Genomic DNA, 14,903 nt, shown 5'->3' with positions numbered 1-14,903 from the left:
AGAGAGAGAGAGGACTAGGCTATCATAACGGAGGGAAAAACAATAGAGGAATAAAAGAAAGGAGGGAAAAAACTGAGCGCCATGCTTTTCACCAATTTGAAGTTCGATTACATCAGTCATTATCATTAATCTAGAAACATCATTAAATAAAAGTAGCCGAGACTCTATGCCATTAATGCAAAAGATGGCATAATCACGAATATAAGAGACTAAAAATACATAATAAAAATACAAATTTTTAATATTATCATATTTATATATTTTGTAAAATGATTTTTTAATTTTTTTTAAATAGAAGTTCCGTTACGAAGGCTTTGCTCTTATTGGTCTAGAGCACTCTCTCTCCACATCCTAAAAGGCATTTTCGAGACCTCAAAACTCCCCTAATGAAATATCTCCTAAGGATCTCATCTCACCGTCTAGCCCTTTCGTCTCTTTCCTGATGTTGGATCTTGGCTTAATAGTGTCTATTAGGAAATAACCAATCTATTTCAATGCTCTTTGGCATATATTGAACAATTGGTCCCTATTACCCAAGATTTGGAAACCGCTACTTATCAGTGGCTCTAGGTAAATGCACCACTGTCGAGACTAAAATTGGGCATGGCACTAGCTCTTTGACTCTAGCTAACCCTCCTATGCTCACCAAACCACCCTCATGGCCTCATCGCCACCTCCAAGAGCGTCTGCTAGCTGTTGGAAGCTATATAATACTGATCTAGCTAAATCATACATTTATATCAATTTGAAATTCCAACAATTTTTCCCATCCCCAACTCCAACAGAGGGAGTATCACACCACATACAAGTGATCAACACCTCATTGCACACATATGCAGAGCACCCCTAGCTGATCGTTGTAGCTCTTACGACTCTTCTATAGATCGAGGAATGGCCCCAAGATGCATCATCTAAATGCAAAATATAATTGTAACATTGCCCACTCCTTTGATAAACAATTCCAAGAGATATTTTTGTTTTCTCACACATAAGAGTCCCTAAAGACAATCGTTCTATCCTACAACTTAGGGATTCTCACACACTCTTATTGTTGATCAATCATTTTAGTAACCAATTGCAATGCATCTAGGAGACTTCCTCTTTATCCATACCATGTATAAGAATGCAAATGCAAGGTGTAATTCCATGCAGTGCTCAGATAAATTAACCATAAATAAGCCAATGTATCATGTGAAGAACACTCTTTGAATGATTTCCATTCTAATGTATTGTTGCATTGCTTTTAAAAACAATATTGTACTAATCTGTGCTATTATCCCTTTAAAAATATTGAACGAATCCTATATGATTTATTTCAATGAATAAGTACTTATATTTTTATGTAAAAAAAGTTATATTTCAGCGTATTTATGTATTCATTTACTATGTAGGGTGTTTTCTATATTTCAGGATATTTTTTCCATAAAAGTACCCTCTAAATGACCACTTTAATACACAATGGATGTAGACTGAGGCCAACCTTATGCTCTACAACCATTATACACTCACGAACCTTTCACTAATTTTTAGTAAAATTTTTCACCCTTAAACTAATATTTTTCATCAAATTTTTAATTATTTTTATCATTTATTTTATTATTATTTATTTTTTTCATTTTAAGATTTATAAAACTTATATGGATTGTGATTCAACATTATATTCAATATAACTCCATAAAAATACCATTTGAACCATAAAAATCCATGAAATTATCATTTTTCTATTCAATGCGGTCTTTATAATTTTGATTTCTATTATGTGAATTACTAGAAATTACTAATTTCTCTATGATTTTAGATATATTCAAGCATATTCAACCATTTATAATGATTTTCCATGACAAGAATGAAAGATTCATCATTAAATTTAATAAAAGACAACTTACGCTATAATTTGCATACATATGCATCGTATTTCAAAAAAGAGAACCCACAAATGCTCTTTTACAGCCACTGCTAATGTCTCCTTTGCACTTGAAGGGGATGCAATGGCAATGGAGAAGGAGAAGAGGAAGATGTGGGAGAGAAGAGCACACACAATGTAGGTGCTGTCCAACTGAACTGATAGCCTTATTGCACTATCATGTTATACATGAATAAAGAATGGGCGGTCACAGTATACACAGGTAGGCCCAAAGGCCTTTTACCCCCAACAACCTCCCACTAAAAGGCCAATGTGGCTAGGGAGTGAAAACAAAGAAAAGAAAAGAAAAAAGACAAGGTGAGGAATCATAACATCTCACCCAATGCCCAATCGGAAAGCGAGCTGTGCAAGAAGTGTCGGGAACCTCTGCAGAAGAAGAGTCAATCATCCTCGAGTCCATGACATCCAGGAGATAAGTGATCCCGCAACTCCATACAACGGAGCAATCCAAGAATGCCTCTCATAAAGCAAGCACAACTCATCAGTGCACAACTGTAAAGCATCAAGTTCGTGCATAGCATCGACGTGGCGCATATAAGACAACAGAGAGCAGTCAAACTCTCCAGAGTCAATCACTGAAAGAGGGCCAACATCCCGGACACTCGTCCAATGGGGTCTCAAGACTACATGTGGCCTCAGCGAAGCAGAAGACTGACATATGGCTGGCTGTCTAGCCTGCAAAACTACAAGAAAACGGCTCTCATGAGCTTGCAAGGGGTCTAGCAACAACTGACCACCAACATCCTGACCCTAACTGCTATGCATAGCTACATCATCTGGGACAATAAATGCCTCATTTTTAGCATAAACAGTTTGTTGTAATGGCACTGTAGCTACTATAAAATCAGCCATAAAGAGTACTGAACGCTCATCAAGAGGGCTAAGAGGTGTCTGCGTCTCATAGAAGACAGCATGACGCCTGCGTATAACCTGCTAGACATCCAAATCCCATAATCTATAGGCCTTAAAGTCACCATCTCCATAACCAAGAAGGATACATCTACATGACATAGGCTCATGTGGCATACGTACAGATGCTTGGCAGCCAAACATTCTCAAGTAATCATAGGAGGGTTGCATGCCACTCCATGCCTCATAGGGTGTAATACCATCCAAGGTCAAGCACGGCGTCCTGTTAACCAAATAGACTGTTGTCATAAGGGCCTCAGCCCAAAAGCCATAAGAAAACCCAGTTGTGGTAAGCATCGAAGAAACCTTTGCCTATAAGGTCAAACACGTGCCATGAGCAATCCCATAATACCATGGGCACAAGAAATCAATGCCATACTGCTGACAAGAGGTCCAAAAGCTGGGAGAGAGAGCATGACTCTCATAATCCATCTGCAAGCACCTAGGCCTGCTACCAGCAAAATCCATAAACCTATCAAGCATAACTGCATATCCTCAATCTACACCAAGGGAAAAGCCCAAACACAATGGGTAGCATGATCAACAAAGGTCACAAAGTACGACGCTCCACCAAGTGACTGGGAAGGCATAGGTCCATATAATACACAATTGACAAGATCTAGAGGAGCATGCCTCATATGATCACCATAAGCCAAGGGGGCTCTGCAAGGACCAAGAGTACAATCAGGGCAAGCATCAAGATCTGTAAGTGACATAGGAGGCAGCAATGAGTCTAAACGAGACAAGATCTCCATCTCTCTATGGTGCATATGGCCTAGGTGATAATGCCATAACAATGTATGTGGTATCTGGATAACTGCAAACATAGAATCTCCCACATGAGAGACATGCACTGGATAATGAGAACCAACTCGAGAACCTCTAGCCAAAACCAAGCAACCATGACAGATCTTCCATGACCTATCTTGAAGAGAAACAGAGTAACCTACATCATTGTCAGAGAGAGAACTAGGGAGAGAAGAAGAGGAGAGAGAAAGACTGCAGAGGAGAGAGAAAGACTGCAGGAAGAGAGAGAAATAGAGTGACGAGGAGAGAGAAAGACTAGAATTGGAGAGAGAAAGACAGGAAAGGTGAAGAAGCCATGGAAGCTTGGAGCAAGAAGGGAGAGAAAGATTGTAATTGTATTGATATGTCAAAAAGATGTGAAAAATTACAACTTCTCTCCTTATATACCAGTGTCAGTGTGACATGGCATATTATTAACATTCTAAGTATTCCCAGCTTCTTACAATCCATCCCTTCCCAAAAGTTTTTGTCCCCAAAAACAAAACTAGAAAGAGCTAAAGAAAAGATGGATAGAACAGAGTACTACTCTGTTTTACAACTTAACAAATAGGGAATGAGTGAAGAATTTATCATTACAAGGGCTGAATTTGAAGTACGAAAAGTGGACCCTGCTATATACATGATTTGAAGAACCTTAGAAGCCATTGGAGCCGTAGAATCTTCAACAAATAGTTCCAGAAGAAAGTAGACAGCTTGCTGGAATAACAGTCCCTGCTGGACCAAATCAGCCATAACTTTTGATAGAAGTGTCCAAATGAAGTGTACCACATATCAAAACGAAGCTCTTGAAGAGTACTTTAAGCTCATGTAGATAGCTCAATTCTGAAAATGAAGTACGACAAAAACTGTTCTAAAACAGCGTGCTGTCCTGAACCAGTCTGCACCAATACTAGCTCCATAAGCAATAGGCTTCAGCCACTAATGTATCCTTCAAGTATGGATACTCATCCAATATTGAATCAGGTCTCCAAGAAGCCTCTTCAGAGGGTAAACCTCTCCATTTAATCAAATATTCCACAATAGAACGTGATCGAAGCTTCTTTTCACGCTGACCTATAACAGCCTCTGGGATGTACTGAACAATACCATCTTCATCAATAGGTGGCAGCTCATCAACTAAATCCACTGGATCACCATAATAGGGCTTGAGCTGACTAACATGGAAGACGTTATGAATCTTTGTAGAAGAGGGAAGCTCTAGTCTGTATGCCAAATCTCCAATCCGCTTAAGGATCCTGTAAGGGCCATAGAATCTGTGGGCAAGCTTATTACTGGATCCATCTTTCAATGTAGAATACTTGGATTTGGGCACCTTCAACAAAACCAGCTCTCCTTCCTGGAACTCTAAAGGCCTCCTCTTCTCATCAGCATACATCTTCATCTGATCTTGAGCCTTCCTTAGATTCACCTTGCATTGCTGAAGAAGGGTCTGCATTCTATCCAACTCTTCCTTCCCATGAGGGTTGATCTTTTCGTTAAAAATGACTGTGGGTAGGGGCACCTTGTAACCATACAAAGCCTCAAAGGGTGAAACTCCTATGCTCGCATGAGTGGAATTATTATAAGCAAACTCAGCCAGGTGTAACCAAGAATCCCATGAGGTTTGGACATCATAGCAAAAATGGCGAAGATAAGTCTCCAACCATTTATTAACTCTCTCTGTCTGTCCATCAGTTTGGGGATGATAAGCCGTAGATGGAGCCAACTTGGTACCCATAGATGTAAATACCGCTTGCCAAAAGTTACTCATAAACTTTGAGTCCCTATCATGGACAATCACCTGCGGTAATCCATGCAATCTGAAAATATGCTCCATAAACTGGTTGGCCACCTGAGAAGCAGTAAACTGAATTTTTGTTGGGATAAAATGAGCTGCTTTGGTGAGTCTGTCAACCACCACATAAATGCTATTCCACCCCTTCTTGGTAGTAGGTAAGCCAGTGATAAAGTCCATAGTAATATGAGTCCATTTACCCGTAGGAATAGGCAATGGCTGCAATAAACCTCCTGGCTTATGGGTGCTATCCTTATTTTGCTGACAAGGCATACACTTCATAACGAAGTCCTTGACATCTTTCCACAGTCCTTTCCAATAAAAGCTCTTGCTGATCCTGTCATAAGTCTTGAAAACTCCCAAGTGTCCAGCTAAAGGCGAAGAATGCATCTCCTCCATAATTTTTCGCTTGAAGGAAGAAGTAGAGGGAATAACAATCTTGCCCTTCCACCAAATAAGACCATTTTTAAGCTGGTAGTGCGAGTTTTCTTCCATGAGACCTTGCTGTAATTTCTGAAAGATTTGGCTGAATTCCTCATCTAAGAGATATGCCTCTTGTAGCTCTTCAATCCAATCACTATGTAATTCTGTCATGGCTGATACTTTGCAGGCCCACATACGAGAGAGAGAATCAGCCACTATGTTATCTTTGCCCCTTGTATGAGTGATGTCAAAGTCATAATTTTGTAATGTTGCTACCCATCGTCGTTGCTTTGGAGTAAGATTTGACTGAGTAAGGAAATACTTGAGTACGCGATGATCACTATGCACTCTGAATCGGCTGCCATATAAGTAATGGTGCCATTTCTTGATTGCATGCAGAATAGCCAACATTTCCTGATCATAAACATTCATGGCCATCTCCTTATCAGTAAGCTTACGGCTTTCAAATGCAATTACTCCATGCTCCTGAAGCAAAACAGCCCCAATGCCACGGCCACTAGCATCACATTGTATAGTAAACTCTTTAGAGAAATCCGGGCATACAAGAATAGGAGCGGAGGTAAGTAATTCCTTTAACTGGTTGAAGCTGCTATCTGCAAGAGAATCCCAAAAGAAAGCCTCTTTCTTCAACCTGTCAGTTAAAGGGGCTGCAATTGCCGCATAATGCTTTATAAATCTGCGATAGAATGAAGATAGACCAAGAAATCCTCTAAGAGAGGTAGTAGTAGTAGGCGTTGGCCAATCTTTTATGCATTGCACCTTCTTGGGATCAGCCTGTATTCCTTTTTCACTGACTATATGTCCCAAGTATTCCACTTCAGTCTGCATGAAAGAACACTTCTTCTCCTTAGCAAAAAGCCTATGATGTCTCAACACATCAAAAACCCTCCTCATATGCGACAAATGATCCTGAAAAGTCTTGCTGTAGATCAAAATGTCGTCGAAGAATACCAAGACAAACTGAAAGAGGAAAGGTTGTAGAATCTTATTCATCAAGCTTTGAAAGGTAGCTGGAGCGTTTGTAAGGCCGAATGGCATCACCAAGAAATGGTAAAGCCCACGATCAGTCCTAAAAGCAGTCTTGACCTCATCACCCTCTCTCATGCGAATCTGATGATACCCTGATCTCAAATCAATCTTCGTGAAGAATCGAGCCCCCTTAAGCTCATCAAGCAAATCATCTATCCTGGGTATAGGATACCTGTTCTTCACTGTTATCTTGTTAAGATCCCTGTAGTCAATGCACATTCTAAAAGATCCATCTTTCTTTTTGACTAACAGGACTGGGGATGCATACGGTGAAGAACTTGGTTCAATAAATCCCATTTCAAGAAGCTCTTTGATTTGCTTGGCTACTTCCTCTCGTTCGCATTTTGATAGTCTGTAAGGTGGCTTATTGATCGTCTTTGAGTTGGGTTCCAAATCAATGGGGTGATCCACCGCTCTCTTAGGAGGCAATGAAGTAGGTACTTCAAATAGATCCCTGTACTCCTCAAGAAGAGCTGTCAAGGCTGGATGGTTTGCTGAATTTTTGGGCTGATCCTGTGTTTCTTTGTTCAAATGCAATACAAATATCTGTGAGCGCTTCTTGTACTCTTTCTTGAGTTGTTGAATGGTGATAAGCTGAAAATCAGATTTACTAGTAGTACTAATCTATACAGGAGGTCAAAATCAGCCTGTAGCCTCCCGGATCAAAAGGAAAAGTTGTATCTTTGCCATGCATAGGATCAACTCTCATAAGATCGAAATCAAATACTGCTGGAAATATGATCATCATGATAGTACTCACTAACAAAGTCTCCATTATTAGAACGACCATATGTACCAGCTACTCTAATAAGCCAGCAATCATTCCATGAAAGTGCAGTCACCCATAAGGAGCCTCATAAACAGCTTTCTCTTCCATGTTTGCAGCGTCAAAATATGAACAGCAGCCATCATCATATGCAAGAACCGGGTGCCTCAACGTCTTGATCAGTTGAACTAACTGGTTAGTGTGCCTCACATCACTGGATCTAGATGATACCTCCTTCAGATAGACTATACCAAGGCAAGGGCTGCTACATTTGGGCTTGACTTTGCAAAGGCATCAACCGTCCATCAACAATTTCAAATGCAACTGAGTGCTTAGTGAGTTGTATTTGACTCACCAGGAGAGCTTTGTCTTGGATGAAGGTCTTGTGAGAAAGAAGTTGTGTGGAGCCTTCTTGGGGAAAGCCTCTAGTCCTTGAGAGAATTTGCCAGTTTGATAGTGAAATGCAAGTAGGAAACAGATGTGTTGAAAGAGTCACCAATATTTGAAGGATCTTCATCAACATTGAAGGTGTTAGACCATTTCTTAGAAGGCTCATCAACACTTCTCTTGAAGATTCAACAAAGTCTTGTGCCATTTGGTTCTTCTTCAACAAGCTATGGTTCATGGAGAACCATTGGAGCATTATTGAGTAGAGTATAATGCTGGGATATACTACTATTTTGGTTCAAGCGTTTTACTACAAGATTGGCTTGGAGGAGTTCATCAAGCAAGCTCAAGTAATTGGGTATCTTCTCACCTTTGAATCTACTTGGTATGATTCAATTCATTGGGGACTTTGAAGCTTGCAACCAACTCAAGCTATATTGGAGTTTGTTTCTTGGTTAACTCCATTTTGAAGCAACTATTGGAGTTCTCAATGCTTATGGGTTTTGTTTGATCAAGTGGTTGAGAGTATGTAGTAAGGATCAGTTGGGCTATTTGTAGAGCACTTCTTGGATGTATCAAGGATGTATTTGCAGGGTTTGTGCATGTCTAATCAGTGTTCTTACTGATCTTAAGTGCCTTACAACTTTCCCTAGATGAAAGGTAATGATTACGAGGCAAAATAGGGTCATTACAGTGCTAAACAGGGTGCAGTCCAAACAGGGACAGATTTGGAAAAGTTTCTACAGAAATTAGTAGCATCATTCTAACGACAAAGGAACAATTGGAAGTGATACTAGACATCATAAGCTTCGCGTGGAGCCATTAAACGTCTCATTTGGGTACATATTTCTCGAGCTAGAGCCTATTTGGTACTGGCAGTTCACTAGCAGTTTACTGTGGACAGTTCTGGAAATTCTTAAACAGAGAGGGGTATTGCTACTCCTAAATTCAAACCAGGATTTCTACTTGATACTAGACATCCTAACCTTCGAGTCAAGCTATCATACACCTTATTTGGACTTCTATTTTTCAAGGAACAGCATATCTCTTCAACTTGACTGCAATGGCAGCAGCTAAGAACAATAGCTCCAGCTCTAGTGAACAACGTTGGCTTCAAATACATGCTAAAATGGACAAACTTGAACAAGGTTGGCTTCAAACACAGGCTAAAATGGACAAACTTGGACAAGGTTGGCTTCAAACACAGACTAAAATGGACAAACTTGTACAAGATCAGCTTCAAACAAAAGATAATATTGACAAACTTGTAGTTTCGATTCAACAGTGTATTGCACTTATGGAAAAAACAACAGGACCTGAATCAAATGCTTATGTTCATGGCCAGCATCTATATGCTGATGGTACACTTGGATCAAATGCTTATGCTTATGGACAACATGTATATGCTGATGGTACACACTATGATCCACATGCATCTTATGAATATGAACAGCAACAATATGCAAATGAATATGAGCAGTATGCAAGTACATCTGGACAGCATGTTAATGCTTATAAATATGATGTACCATATCATAATGCAGAGTATCATTCCATTGAACCTTGGCAGCAGAATGGTTATTATGGTCAACATGCTTATGCTTATGAGCATACATCTCTTCAGCAACATAGTTCTTATGGATGTAACAGAAATGGTTATGCTTATCAGTACACTTCTAGCTTTGATCAACAGCAAGCAAGTGATTATGACCAATACAGTGGGATCAATGGTCAAAGGCAACATGCTTATGAATGTGAGCAGCAAACTGCAGTGGAAACAACTGCATATGCTCAACCTAATTGTCCCTTTGATGTGCAGCAGGACTATTATCACCATATGCAGTATGGACAGCATGAGCAATATGGTTATGAGTATGGACAGCCATCTGTTGTACATGATGAGCATGGACAGCCATCTGTTGTACATGATGAGCATGGACAGCCATCTGTTATGCATGAGCAGCAAGGTGACTATGAGCAGCATGTCAAAAATATCATAGAGCTGACTAATGGTGATGAACAGGTGTGTAAATTGCTATCTAAAGCTAAACGTGTTAGACACCTTACTAGTGATACAATACGGGAACTGCATGCTGCGGGCTTATGCTATCGTTGTGCTAAGCCACTATCTTGTAACCACCAAGCCACATGTAGTGCAAGGTCTGCCAAAATAATCTTGTTATTCGAATATTATGATGTAAATGATGAAGAACATCTTGTTGAAGATGATGAAGAACATCTTGTTGAAGACCATTCTGGTATGAGTCCACAACAAGAAGTTCAACAACAAGAAGTTCAGTTCAAGAAGGCAGATTATGGACAGCGTGTGGACTTGGAAGACCATCATGCAATGGAGACTTTGTTAGTGAGTACTATCATGATGATCATATTTCCAGCAGTATTTGATTTCGATCTTATGAAAGTTGATCCTATGCATGGCAAAGATACAACTTTTCCTTTTGATCCGGGAGGCTACAGGCTGATTTTGACCTCCTGTATAGATTAGTACTACTATTGAGTATTAGGTAATCTTTTCTTTTATCCCTTGTAATGCTGTACAGAGTAGTACTCTGTTCTATCCATCTCCTCTTTAGTTTGTTTCTAGGTTTGTTTTTGAGGACAAAAACTTTTGGGAAGGGATGGATTGTAAGAAGTTGGAAATAGTTTAAATGTTGATAATATGCCATGTCACACTGACATTGGTATATAAGGAGATAAGTTGTAATTTTCCACATCTTTTTGACATATCAATACAATTACAATCTTTCTCTCCCTTCTTGCTCCAAGCTTCCATGGCTTCTTCACCTTTCCTGTCTTTCTCTCTCCAATTCTAGTCTTTCTCTCTCCTCGTCACTCTATTTCTCTCTCTTCCTGCAGTCTTTCTCTCTCCTCTGCAGTCTTTCTCTCTCCTCTTCTTCTCTCCCTAGTTCTCTCTCTGCCAAGTGGGACTGAAGGGTCATTGTTTGAACAAGCCTTCTCATTAGCTTCTTTTGATCCTGTTTGCGATGGCATCAATTGAGAAAATTTTGCCATAAGCTGAGCATTGGATTCTACTAATTTATCAATGGAAGCCTTGGTTTGGGTAGTTGATTCCATCAACTTATCAAGCGTAGACTTCGTTTGTCCATGAGATAAAACCATTTGTTCCATTGTAGACTTTGTTTGACCAAATGATAAAATCATATGCTCCATTACTGACAAAATAGCTTCATGACGTTCCTTATGTCTTAGTTCATGGGCACACAAAGCGTCATTGAGAATACTAATCTCTCCTTGTTGAGGCTCTTCAGGGTTCTCTTGAAGTGTGCTTTCCATCATAGAATCCCTGATTTGCTGTGCATAATCCTCCTGGACCTTATTTTTGCCTTTATGCCCTGCCATACTAGTGCAGTCCTGCAGTACCCCCTGTCAGTAAAACGGCTATAACTTTGGCTAGAAAACTCCGATTGCAAAATTTTTTTGTGCGAATCGAAGCTTACAATGCCCTCTTCGAGATGAGCTATAGCACGCTATAACAGGTTTAGGACAGAAAATTCTGTAACTGACTTTCAGAGTCTGAACTGTCCAGTCCTGCACCCTGTTTAGACCTGTAAGTGCCCTGTTTTGACCCTGTAATGCAAGAAAGTAACCTCCAAAGGCTACCAAACCCTGCAAAGGGGTATATAGGACCTGTGGGTACCCTGTAGTACCTGCACCTGTACTTCAGTATCAAAGGGTGTACCTGTATCCACCTGTAAATACCCTGTGGGTAACCTGAAAATGCCCTGTTTTACCCTGTTTTACTCCAATAGGTACTTGAGTCGTTGGAAAGTCTTCAATCTTCAATTCTCCACTCGCTGTACCTGTGTGAGGGATAAAACGGCAGGACGGGCTCCCTACACGGGCTCCGAATCACCGGGAGGTGGGCAAAGTTCCCCCCGGGTCGGTTGGTTGCACCCCTTCGGGATCTTCGATAGTGAGGGAGGGTCACCTCTCTTTTGTCCCACTATCTCCCCCGGCATCCACCTTTTTCCTCGGTGGGAATATCAACATGGCAGAGGCTAGTGTACTAAGCAATCAGCATGATATGCATTTGGAAAATATTCATTCAGCCTTTCATGAGATGCAATTGATTGAGATAAAAGAACTTGAGATGGAAGAAGGGTTTTACCTATGCAATTCAGTGACTCGCTGATTGCTAGTACTTACCCTTTACAATTTTCCAATTTAGGCAAAAGAGAATCAACCAATCAATTGGATTAGAGTAAGCAAAGGAATCAATGAATGTATTCAGTCCATAGGATTCAAATGTTATGCTGAAATCTCAGATTGAGGCCCTTCATTCACTGATTGAAGCTAATATGCATTAAACAAGCATTGCATTCATGAATAGATGAATTCAAGCAAAGGTTGGCTGAGAATTTGATGAAAATGTTCAATTCTTTAATCTCTCAGTCAAATGGCTTAAGCTCAGCAGTTGGATTAATGAGAGAGATTAAAAATTGAAGAGAAATACCTTGACATGGCTGAAAATAACTTGCCAAATGCTTGATAGGGCTCCCGGTTGTCCAATGTTAGCCAAATAATCCAAGAAGCTTGCTTATCTGATGGTAGAGACCAATCTTGAGGCTTCAAATGCTTGAAATTGAAGCATTAAACCCGTTTCCCCCAAATTTTTGCTCCATTGAAGCTCTTGATCTTCAATCTTAAGCCATCCCGTGCTTAATCCTTGCAATTTGTTGAAGAATCCTTGCTGAGATGATTCCACGGGCCAAAAGGATGAAGAATCTTCAAGAAATTGTCAAGAAATGGAAGCTTGGGCTGAAGCTTTCATGGCTGCCCATGGACTATTCACCTAGGGTTCAAGAGAGCTGAGGAATCTTCAAATGTTGCTAAGAATCTCAATGTAGCTGAAGATTAATGCCTGGAATGGATGAAGAAGAGTGCCAAGACTGAGGGGAAGCAAGCTTGGAGCAGGGCAGGGCTGGAATCAGCCCGAAAATTGCGCCGCAATTTTCGGGGCTGTTCCTGGCCTGAATGCTTGCTCAATCTTGAGCAAGTAGGTGCTCAACTTGAAGCTCATGCTGAAAGGCTTCTATTCCAGATGATTGTTGGTCAGGAAGATCAGAGGTAAGAGAGATATGAGCAGATCTTGGGGCTGAACCTCCATGGAACCTGCAGGAATTTCCAGGAAAGGGGAAAGAGAAACCCCTCTTTTCAAAGTAACCACAGTTTGTTCTCAAACTAAGCCCGGTTAACCATTCTTTACCCTAGTTACCTCCATTTTTGCATAAAATTTGATGACGTCCAGCCATTTAAGCCTTTACCCGCCATATCTGACCTTGGATAACTCCAGATGTAGTCATTGCTAACTGTAGTTGTCCTGCAGCACTCCACTAGTCACTGTCTTGTACCATTTTTGTCTGAAATTGGTTTTGAAATAGGAAAATGAGAGTGAAAATGGAAGAAAATAATGGATCAAAGACTGAAGCTCTGATACCACTTGTCAGAGAGAGAACTAGGGAGAGAAGAAGAGGAGAGAGAAAGACTGCAGAGGAGAGAGAAAGACTGCAGGAAGAGAGAGAAATAGAGTGACGAGGAGAGAGAAAGACTAGAATTGGAGAGAGAAAGACAGGAAAGGTGAAGAAGCCATGGAAGCTTGGAGCAAGAAGGGAGAGAAAGATTGTAATTGTATTGATATGTCAAAAAGATGTGAAAAATTACAACTTCTCTCCTTATCTACCAGTGTCAGTGTGACATGGCATATTATTAACATTCTAAGTATTCCCAGCTTCTTACAATCATGCAACTGACTGACAGAAATCAGGCTCTTACTGAGCATGGGAGCATGTAGAACATCCCTGAGCATAAGAGAAGTCCCATTAGGAAAAGCTAGGTGTATGTTTCATGTACCAACAATAGCATAAGTCTGGTCAAGGCCCAGATCAATACATCCATCAACCTCCCTGTCAGAAGAGAACCATGCTCTATGAGGGGTAACATGACAAGATGCCATAGAGTCGAAAAGCCAATCAAAGGCACGGGCCTAATCATTGAGCAAGTAAGCTGTAGGGAAACTAGATGACAGGAGGACATGCTCAATTGCATTATCATGGGTAACTGCATGTACCTCACCACTAGAAAGAGTGGTAATACCTACTGCATCGCTCACTCTCTACTCATGTCGAGTCATTCTCTATCTCTGTTGCTCTCTAATCCATCTAAAGCATTTTCTTTGAACATGCCCAAGCTTCCCACAATGGAAGCAAACAACATCTGAAGTAGAAGAACCTGTAGAAGATGACAAGGAATCCAAGTCATCATGAATAGGGCTATCCATAGCATCCACGGAGCTCAAGTAGTCGAGGGCTATCCCAACATAGGGAACCTACTCATAAAAACAATCATCTGCTAGTACATTAGTGGTAGAAGCATGCTACAACTGCTCATGAAACCTCAATGGATGGGAGGACATAAAGGCATCAATCAAGGATGCAAAAGATCCCACATGAAGAAGAGTCGTAGCCAACTGCATGACATAACCAACCACAATACAGTAAAGCATAAGACATCTGTCATAAGAGCATATGATATTCAGCCATGAAATCAGCCCATAACCATATGCATATGCATAGCTCTGCAGTACATCATGCCACCAAGGAACATCCAAGTCAAGTAAAGACCAACAAGTGGCAAAGCATCCTACAAGAGTCAAGCTCTAGGTGAAGCCCAAACATCTATACAACAACATCCAAATAAGTGGCTCTGTAAGGTATACAACAGTAGACCATGTGCATAGATGGGTAAGCATACATAGCATCTGCTCTCTAACATGGACATGCAACAGGAGCCCAACTAGCATGGAAGCTAGACAATAGAGGAGC

This window comes from Lygodium microphyllum, chromosome 17 (genome assembly GCF_053477565.2).
Source record: "Lygodium microphyllum isolate KBCC chromosome 17, Lygodium_microphyllum_v1.1.10, whole genome shotgun sequence".
Lineage (NCBI taxonomy): Eukaryota > Viridiplantae > Streptophyta > Polypodiopsida > Schizaeales > Lygodiaceae > Lygodium > Lygodium microphyllum.
The sequence above is the reverse complement of the archived record's forward strand: the minus strand, read 5'-3'. Positions refer to the sequence as shown.